This window comes from Rosa chinensis, chromosome 1 (genome assembly GCF_002994745.2).
Source record: "Rosa chinensis cultivar Old Blush chromosome 1, RchiOBHm-V2, whole genome shotgun sequence".
Classification (NCBI taxonomy): domain Eukaryota; kingdom Viridiplantae; phylum Streptophyta; class Magnoliopsida; order Rosales; family Rosaceae; genus Rosa; species Rosa chinensis.
The window spans coordinates 65,079,359-65,090,263 of record NC_037088.1 but is presented as its reverse complement, the minus strand read 5'-3'; the positions used below and the strand labels follow the sequence as shown (position 1 = coordinate 65,090,263).

Here is a 10,905-nt window from a genome sequence, read left to right as displayed (position 1 = left end):
ACCCACCGAGACGGGCTTTTTAATGGGCCGGCGGGTCTCCATCGGACCACTTGATCCGCAGGCTTTTTGATGAGGCCTAATTTAGATACTCCTAATGATATGTAAACTTAAATAGGGTTGATTGCTTTTATCAAGGTCAGAACGACGCGGGTGTGGCTAACTTTTTACTTTGCATACGACTACCTGAATATATGGTAACATGTGGAATCTAATGATTTTCATCTTTGATTCTTCATGCCATATAAATTTTATGTGCATGGTAGTGTGGTCTAACTTATTCATGGGATAAGAAGAAATATACGCATTCGAAAACTAATAATAAAGAGGAAAAATAAATTTATCTACAAACCATTTGGTAAGATGATTGTGAGGCAAAATGCCTATGCTAAAAATATATAGGAGTCACTTGATCCTTGTTTTGACCTGAATCAATCATATTGCGCTAATAATCTCTACTACAAAAACAAAGTGATCTCACTATTTTTGTTGGCATGTCGTTCGATCATGCACTCTTATGTATTTTGAAATTTGTTGTACGGTTGTAAAAAATAAAAAAGAGCAACTAACAGTAATTCAACTTCACTTTATAAATTAAAGTGATGATATCTATTTTAAAATTTTAATATAATGTCTATGAAGGTGAAAATATTTTTCATTCAATTTCATATAATTTAGTTTATTAAAAAAAATAAAACCTGTTTGGTTTTATTCAAGTAATGCGGTGCAAGAACAAATAAAAAACAATTGTAGAAATGAATCATTAAAAATAAAAATAAAAACCACTTCGACCCCTCCCTCCTCCAACCTCTCTCCAGGTCCTTCTCTCTTCTTCTTCTTCAATCTCTCCCATTCTCCTTCCTATTCTCTCCTCCACACTTTTTCACTGACCTAATTCTAATTCCGGTGTTTGCAGTGTCGCTTCCACTGTAGACGCCGTCCTCTTATCACATCCCAACACATTCCACCTCGACGCGCTTCCCTACGCCGCGAAACACCTCGGCCTCGCCGATCAATACCTCTCCCGCAAGGTAGGGTTTCTGGTTTGAAAATTGTGTGTGTATGCAACGCCAGGTGTGTGGAGAAAGTAGTGACTGAAGGTTTGGTTGGTGTTGAGTTTGCAGCGAGTTTCGGAGTTCGATTTCTGCTTTCCAAAAATGTCATCATCTTACTGGTAAGTGCGTGTGTGTTTGTGTAGGAAAAGGAGAGGGAATTGTAATCTCGCCTCATGTGGCTGGGCATCTGTTGTGTGGAAGATAACTAAGGATGGAGAGGATGTTATATATGCTGTGGACTTCAACCATCGAAAAGAAAAGTAAGTGCTTGCTCTTACTTCAACTACCTGCCGTGCTTCAAATTCAAATTCAAATTCGTACAAGTGTGTATATAGTGATGAGTATTTATAAAGAGGATTAAACTGCTTCATGCTGTGAAATTTTTCAGGCATTTGAATGGAATTAATCAGTCATCGTTTGTGCGGCCTGCTGTTCTAATAACAGAAGCCTATAATGCTTTGAACAATCAGCCTTATAGACGCCATAAGGACAGAGAATTTATAGGTACTTTGAGCTCCCAATAGACGACGAATTTTAGGCACATTGTGTTTTTCGTCTTGAAAATTGTTGTCTAGAATATTCTTCATGTTTGCCAAATGTCCTGCCGTTGTTATTCCCTTCTTCCTGTCACTAAAACATCAAACATGAATGTAATGAACAATGAAACATGCGTACAGATCATAAGATTATATACTGTTTCAATGCATGTGATTTTATTTTTCTTATCCCTTGATTTTTCTTTTTTTCAGGGACTAAAAGAAGACTCTACGATCTCAGGGAAATGTTTCACTACCTGTTGATACCTCTGGGTGAGTTTTAGAACTTCTTCAAATATTGGAATCGGTTGCTAGGGAAAAGATAATGGCAGTTTTAGTTCTTGTTGACAATACAGTTATCTAGCCTGAGTCATCAAGTATTCCAATTGCTGATATTGGTTCTTCCCCTTGATTGCAGTGTTGGAACAAGGAAAGTTTGCCCTTTCCCATCTATTTCCTAACGTATGTTGCTTCTAGCACAATTGATTATGTCAAAAGCTTCCTTGAGTGGATGAGTGATGCAATGGCAAAGTCCTTTGAGACAACACGAGACAATGCTTTTATTTTGAAGTAAGTGGTCTTATATACAGTACTTGTGTACCCCCAGACAGTTTGAAATTTTGAATCACTGGTTTTATATAGTATAAGAAACCACTTTTGCTGAACCAAAAACACCCACTTATATGTATATATGCCAATGCTGCAGGCGTGTGAAACTTCTTGTTAACAAGAGCAAACTTGACAATGCTCCGGAAGGCCCAAAGGTATACCATATATACTTTGTGAAGTATTTATCTTTATGATTCCTATCAGTTTGAATGATGTTGACATTTGCATTCCCATACAGGTTGTTTTAGCATCCATGGCCAGTTTGGAAGCGGGTTTTTCTCACAATATATTTGTCGAATGGGCAACTGATGCCAAGAATCTTGTGCTTTTTACAGAACGAATTCAGGTAAAATCTGTAAAATCCTTGCGAGGCATTCTCCCTTTTTTGGCTAATGATATGATTAGCACTATTATTCTATATGTATTTTTCTGCATTAATATATACATTGACACCTTCAGCTGCTTATGTAGTTTGGCACGTTAGCTCGTATGCTTCAGGCAGACCCGCCTCCAAAAGCTGTTAAGGTTACCATGTCCAAGAGGTTGGAGAAGAGCTAATTGCTTATGAAGAAGAGCAGAACAGAATTAAAAAGGAAGAAGCGCTAAAGGCTAGTCTGGTTAAAAGAGGAGGAGTTAAAAGCTTCTCATGGGGCTGATGTCAGCATGAGTGATCCACTGGTTATTGATACTAGCAATGCAGAGTCTTTGCCAGATGGTACGTTAAAAATGATAGTAATCATAAACTTATTATAAGGGAAAATGATCATTTACCCGATTTTAAGCTAAAAATTGCCCACTTACTCCACCAACTGTTTTTTAACCCCATTTACCCAAAACACTCTAAGGGATTATTTCCCCTTTACCCAATTAATTCTTTTTTATTTTTTTTTGAGACTTTTTTGCCCTCTCCTTCTTTTTCACTTAGAGAGAGAAGTCATCCTCCACCTTGCCGGCCTCCGGCGACCGGTGATCGGAATCCGGCGAACGGTGATCGGAATCTGACGACCGGTGACCGGATTTCGACGACCGGTGACCGGATTCCGGCGACCGGTCACTAATAATATCCAGTAACCATATTATTGCCCCCCAGTAATCACATTATTGCCCCTCAATAATCATATTATTGCCTCCCAAAAATCATATTATTGCCGTCCAATGAATTGTATGAACTCCCAAAACCAAAATGAATACACTACAGGCACAATTGATCAATTTATAATCATATTATTGGTTCCTAATAATCATATTATTGCCCCCCAATACAAAGTCCAATGTCTCTACTGCCTCCCAATAGACCACCAAAAATGCACATTTTTGTAGGATTCACAGATAATTTGACTTTAATACACAGAAAACAACATGTAACTTATCAAAACACCACACTATAGTGATCCCTGTCCTTCGTATCAAAGTCTACTGGGGGCCAATAATGTATCTACTGCCTCCCAATAATTATATTACTCCCCTCCAATAAACATAATTCCGATCAATACAAGTCAAGTTTACATATCCAATTGACCCAAATATATAATCACAATGTCTGAAATTGCAAGAAGCTGATTAAGGCTTTATTGCCCCCTAGTGATATGGGCACCCAGAAATTGCTCTGGGCACCCACCAGAGTGTGAGGCAGGTGGAGGAGTTGTCGGGGCGTGGGCAAATCGGGTTGGGATCGGTGTCGGATTGGCGGACGGGCCTTGTGGACTACGTGTGGGTTTGGTGCGAGGCCGGGGTTCCTGGATTGACATGGTTGTTCCGATCGATGAGATCACGGTGGCTGGCTGGAAGGGGAAGATCGAGTTGGTAGTTGGGTTTGGTTTGCTGCCTCGCTGTACTCATCGGTGGAATGGCTTGGAGGTGCAGGTTCGAGGGTTGCCGGGCGACGTCGGATCTGTGGCGGCCTGGATCGCATCGGATCGGACTGATCCGATCTGGACTGGGTTTCACAGATCCAAGCTGGGGATCAAATTGCTTGGAGGAGGCGGCGCTTTAATTTGGCGCGGCGGGGATGGCGGAATGACGGCGTTGCCGGAGTCAGTCTCCGGTGAGAGAAGAATTCGGTGAGGGGGAAGGAGAGAGAGAGAATAAATCGCAGAGGGGAGGGGAGAGAGAGAGAGTCTGTGAGAGAGAGAGAGAAAGAGAAATATGAGTGTAATTTATAAATTAAAATAAGGGTAATACTGTCAAATACTGTTGGATTGGGTAAACGAGGTTAAAAAACTCTTGGTGGAGTAAGTGGGCAATTTTTTGCCTAAAATTGGGTAAGTGGTCACAGTCCCATCTTATTATAATGATCTGCACTTTTCGAAAGATATTTGTAAGCATTCAAGATACCCTTCTTTATTTGGAAATATTCTATAAGAGCACCAAATCGTTATATATCTCTCTTTTTTTTTTTTTTTTTTTTTTTTTTAAAAAAACCCCACCCCATTCCCACCCTTGATAGGGCTCGAACTCCTGACCTCTTATATATGGGACCAAAGCCTTACCACCACACCAAACACACACACCCAAATCGTTATTTATCTCATTGTTACTTTGTCAGCTGAAATTTTCCTTGCGAGATCTTTTCATCTGCATTATTATATATGGCGTTTCTTTTTACCTTTTTACTTGTATACTTGGAACTATGTGGATGATTATTCATAAACTAAAAATGTTTGGTTCCAGTGTGGAGGTGATAAGTTTCCTTAGTTTGTCAAATGTAGTTCACATTGGAAATTGTCCTCGTTAAAGCTTATATACTTGTATATTTTGTTGCAGTCATCTATCCATATGATTGTCTAGTTAGCAATTGTTTCAAATGAACTCATTGTTTGGCTGACCTTTGAAGCTAAGTATTCTTCCATTGTGCTCTAGGATCATTTTCATCAAAGTGCATTTCCACAATTTATTTAGATTTTCTGTCTGTAAAGAATTGAAGATTGATGCTATGATAGGAATTATACGTTGAGATGTATTTTAGTTTTCTTTTCCAAGATTATATACAGTATAAAATTACACTGATTACATCTCATGTATGGTGTATATAATGAGCTTTTCTGATTCTATGTTATAGCAGTGGCTCCACGTGGTGGTGGATGCAGAGACATTTTAATCGATGGATTTACTCCTCCTACCAGTGTTGCCGTATGTTTCCCTTCTATGAAAATAATTCTGAGTGGGATGACTTCACAGTCATAAATCCGGACGATTATGTTATCAAGGATGAAGACATGAACCAAGGAGCAGCGCTTGTGAGTTTTTATTGAGAAATATCTGATTATTGATTTGTGCAACGTTTGATTATTATTTTCTAAATTTTAATTATTCAGCTTCAGAGTGAAAACTTGGATGAGGAATATTTAGTATTGCTCATTTTGTCAATTTCTTGAGGTTTAATATATTTTATATGGGGTGGAGATGTTTTGGGGTTTCACAAAGTGAAGGAATTGACAATTTGAGCGGAAAGTGGAACCTATTGGCTAAGTTTTCCATCTGACTGAAGAAAAAGAAATGTTGCGGGCTGAGGGAAAGAAGGTAGAGATATAGATAGGTTTCTTGCTCAATCTTCTCATTTCTAACTGTGCTGCACCAATGGAGAGAGAAAGGATGTAGAGAAATAGAAGAGGGAAAAGAAGAGTGGAAGAGAGCATGATGAAGAATAGAAACCCTACTGGTGTGATGCCTAAGTTCTCTGGGTGTGATGCCTAGAAAGTAGAAACCCTACTGGTGTGATGCTGGTAGTTCTATCCCTTCTCTTCCTCAGTTTCTTATTCTAAATCCCTTGTCTTTCTAACAATTGAGACTGCTGCAAATAAACTCTAGTATTGCAGTTCTTTTGCTACTTGTCCTGCATCAGAGCAACAGGTGTCCATTCAATCTCAAAAATCTAGTCCGTGCGGAAAGTTGCATCTTGGCCTATTTTTGAAGGCACTTGACATGAGTCATAGTGAAGTTCTTTTATGAGCTCTTATAAACTTCACCCATTACTGGTTTCTTCTCGAGTCTTTTGAGTAAATGTTAGTCAACAGTCATCATGTGATTTCCTTTTTTTCCGGTTATTTTGATTTATCAAAAGAAACTTTTCCATGCTTCTGTATGCCAAACGTTCCTTAGAGTGTGAAACATAGATTTATAAGTATCACTCTGCAGTTTATGTCTGTGTGCTACATTTAAGTCTCATCATCCATCTTAGGTTGGAGGTGATATGGATGGAAAAATTGATGAAGCCTCTGCTAGTTTAATACTCGACTCAAGGCCTTCGAAAGTTGTGTCAAGTGAATTGACTGTAAGTTGATGCCTGTTAAATTAGTTTATAATTTACTATTCTTGATATTCTCTGCAACTAAGTTGTATATTGGTGTTTATTTTCCATCTAATGCAGGTACCAGTGAAGTGTTTACTGATATATATGGACTTTGAGGGCCGTTCTGATGCGAGATCTGTCAAATACTTAAATCGATTCTTTCCCATATGGCTTCTCTAAAGTTTGTACGGTAATGCTTTTCTGTGCTTTACTTTTATTTTCACCCAAACTTTTTTCAGAATGGATTGAGTTGTTTTGTGTCTTCTGCTTTAATAATTACCCAATCAAGCTTTCATTAATTACCCTGCCAAAAAGAGAAATGATAAGTACGTATCGTTAATTGTAGGTTGTTGATATATTATGTTTATTGTCTTAAAGGTTTTGTTCATCTTGTATACCTCCACCCCAGCATGCAATGATCATATTAGTTATGTAATTATGTGCATGATGATGGCCTGTTACATGTTAAAACTCGGCTTTTTCGTTTTATTTTCCCCTGTGGAGCTATGACATGATAAAATTCTTTAGACCAAAAGAAAACCCTCGAGTGGTTTTATCTACTTACTTTCTTGGGTTGTACCAATAATGGCGGTGAGGGACTCTTCTCTTCTCGTGTACGATATAATTCTAGACTTTTTTTTTTCCCTCTTTTGGTACAATTCCAGATTGTCCATTACGATTGCCAAATATCATGTACTGGAAGTAGATTAACTGGAATCAGATGGCTGTTTAGTTAATTGTCTAAACTCTTTTTCATCTTATCAGCTCTAGAAATGTGCTCATGGTAAATCTATAACTCTTTTTAAGAATTTATTTTTTTTCCAGATATTTTGGTTTTACTTATTTGATATGAGATTAACTTATAGTTATGGTATATACTTTTTTTCTTGAAGGTTTTGGTTCATGGAACAGCTGAGGCCACTGAATATTTGAAGCAACACTGCTTGAAATATGTTTGCTCTCATGTATATGCTCCTCAACTTGAAGAAACAATTGATGTCACATCTGTTTTATGTGCTTATAAAGTAATACCAGAATTTCTTTCTGTTTTGTTGATCTGTGACTCAGAAATCACAATTCTCTCCATTTCCCATTATGTTGTAATGCAGGTTCAACTGTCCGAGAGGCTCATGAGTAACAGAATCTTTAGGAAGGTAAGCATTCAAGTGTCAAGATTTATCTTATGTTGTCTATATCTTATCCCTCGTAACGATTTGATGTATAGTGTTGTCTATATCTTATCCTTGCTAACAATTTTGGTGTAAATATACAGCTTGGTTCGATTCTTATGTAGGGAAGACAGAAGACGAAATGCTGTCTTTACTACCCTGCTCAACCCTAGCTCCCCACACAAACCAATCCTAGTCAGTGACTTAAAAATGGCCGATTTAAAGCAATTTCTTGCTGATGACGGTGTCCAGGTACCATTTTCAGGCATTTCCTCACTCAGTAACATAACAAATGATTTCTACCTAGTGTTTTTAAGCCCAGATCTAAGATAAAGGTCTTCCAAAATAGTATTCTGAAAACTATGGTCGTTTGATGAGTGATGACCTTAATTGACAGGTTGAATTTGCTGGTGGGGCTTTGCGATGTGGTGAATATGTGAATACGCAAGGTTGGGGATGCAAGCCATAAGGTGACGCAACACATGCATTTATATACTGGATTTTTGCAAACTACAACAGCCATTTATTGCATGGACTAATGGATGTAAAGCCCGACTTGCTTAATTATGTCTGTTTTGTAGGGTGGTGGTGCTGGTTCGCAGCAAGTTGTGATTGAAGGACATGAAGGTCCAGCATGTGAGGATTATTACAAGATACGGGAATATCTCTATTCGCACTTTTATTTTCTTTGAGAAACAATTTAGGAAGTTTTGGGGTTAGTTGGAGCCTGGAGCCTAAATTCTTTTAATTAGACTGGGGCTGGGTGTAGTAGATGATCACTAACTAGCATCTATTAGTTAAGGGGTGTTCGTTTGACCTATGAAAAACTTTACGGAACTCATTGAGGCCTATTTGTATTGCAGCCTCAAATCGAGTATTCCCCAGTGGGCGAAAGTCCCCATTTGTAACACAAAAGTAGAAAACAATTCCATTACCTGACTTCCATATAATCCCATTTATATCCATATTTGTGAAAGTATGTAAGATATCCCAGGAACAGAAGTTGCAGAATGGCAACTTCAACATAAACCATGCACTACTGGCTTCAGCAGATTCAGCACTTTTCGTGTTAAATACATCACTCATGATTCTAGTTCCTAGATAATACATTCCCCAGGCTCCACTCTCGTCTTCTCTCAACTGTGATTCCAAGGCTTTTGTGTTTTTCTTCCTTGACGACTTCTTATTGTTTCATTATTTCACCACGTGTATTTCTGATAATTTTGTGCATCTGGGACAAAATTTCAGGCGTCATTTTCTTCGTTTAACTATAATAACATCCATTCTCAAGTTGAACAAGAAACATCTCTTGAAAATCAGGAAAGAACAAGATGTTGGGAAAGAAGGGCCGCCTTAATACGAGGCCAATGGATAATTGGATTTAACTTTTCCCACCCCTCTCGTGTGATTTGCTCCAATGGCAATAAATAAACAAAAGAAGACACAACAATAATTAAACGTGGTTTGGCAAATGTGCCTACGTCCTCGAGGCAGTAGTAGAAGAGGAATTTTCTTCTCACTGATCTGTCAAGTGAGGATTCACTACTATCACAAACTACGTAGTTTGGACTCTGCCTCATGTAGTAAGCCACCACATGGATTTCCTCCTCCAATTAAGGAGGGACTGACCCATCACGAGAGGACGTCCTCATTCCTCTTATACGAGCACGAAGTAAGGCAAAGCAGGAGAGGCTGAGCAAGGGTGGACCAAAATGATGAATTTCTTCAGCTCCATGAGGAGAAGAGAAAACTTGAGGAAGGCGAAATAGTTAGTCTTTGTTCTGAGTTTCTATGTGCGGGCACTTACGACATCCACTGCATTGCAGTGGATCATGGCCAACATAGTTAAGTACCCACATGTCCAAGAGCGCATTTTCGCAGAGATTAAAGGGGTTGTGAAAAAAAAAAAAAAAAAAGCGGTGAAAGAGGAGGACTTGCAGAAGATGCCTTATCTGAAGGCTGTGATCTTGGAGGGTCTTAAGGCGTCACCCACCTGGTCACTTTGTGTTGCCATACGCAATCACCCAAGACATCATTTTGGATGGTTATGAGGTGCCCATTAATGCTACTGTCAATTTCACAGTGGCTTGTATAGGGTGGGACTCAAAAGTATTTTGTCTAAGGATTGTGTTTACAATTTCAGAGCTACTGAGTCATTGTTTAAGGATTGTGTTTACATATTATGCAGATGATTCCTTGTAATCAAATTTTTGACTTCTTGGGATATTGGTGTTTCACGACTTTCACCAAAGTTTGTTCAAGGAACGAAGTTTTCTTCGTTTCTAAAGCAACACTTTTTCATAACATACTCTTGCTTGACTAGGCTGTAATACTTATTATGTGTTTACAAACCTCTCTGGAGTCTGGACCTTCTGCATATAAAATTGAAGTTACAGCAATTTGGTCTATTGCAGTTGTTGAATGTTTATATCAGGTCTTCTTACCAAATTATATGCATCCAATGCTTCTCTGCAGCTCATGAGCAATGTGGCCTTTAAGCATCGGAGTGGCAAGAATGTATTTGACATGTTTCATGTTTGTGTTTAGCTATCCCATTCTCCTCACCATCTTAACAGAATGTGACAAATACATGTTGGGGATTATGAAAGAGCCGCAGTTGTTGATCAGGTCATATGGAATATACAGAAAATGGAATGGTGTTCAGGTATCATTTTCCTCATGTGTATTTGCAGTTGGTGTATTGTTCTGTTGTTTTCTTCCTATATTGATAAATGTGGTTTGTTTTGCTTATCTAAGTATATGTAGCATGAGCCCTTGTTTTCGTTTCCAAAATCTGTAATCTGAAATTGATCTCGACCATTTTCTGATGTATATGTGGATTTATTAAGCAAGTCTGAGGGCGCAAGCAATCACTCCTAGTTTTTACAAAAGAAATAGAATAAAAAGAATCTCTCTCCACACTAAATCTCATGAATTCATGATAGGCATGAATAACTAAAATCCTAATCCAATCTCAATGATGGGCACTGAGAATCCAAGACCTTTTCTTTTGAGTATTTTTCCCTTTTCTTATTGTTGTAAACTGATATTTGAATGTTTAATATTCTAAACGCAAAATTGCTTGAAGCACCTTATTCTGAAAGCCTTTTTCTTTTAAGCTGATGTTTTTACCCTTTACCATCCTTGTCTTTGTTCTTTCGATCTCGATTGTGTTAGTATAAATATTATGTTGGCATTCTTTATTTTAACAAAACTTCACCCATTAAGTCCAAGAGTTTGAAGCCTAAAGT

The 10,905-nt window shown here is 38.2% G+C and overlaps 1 pseudogene; it reads left to right on the top strand.

The window, feature by feature from the left end:
• The first annotated feature begins 762 nt into the window (after positions 1–762).
• LOC112172267 lies at positions 763–8,730 on the top strand (annotated as a pseudogene).
• Positions 8,731–10,905: the final 2,175 nt, after the last annotated feature.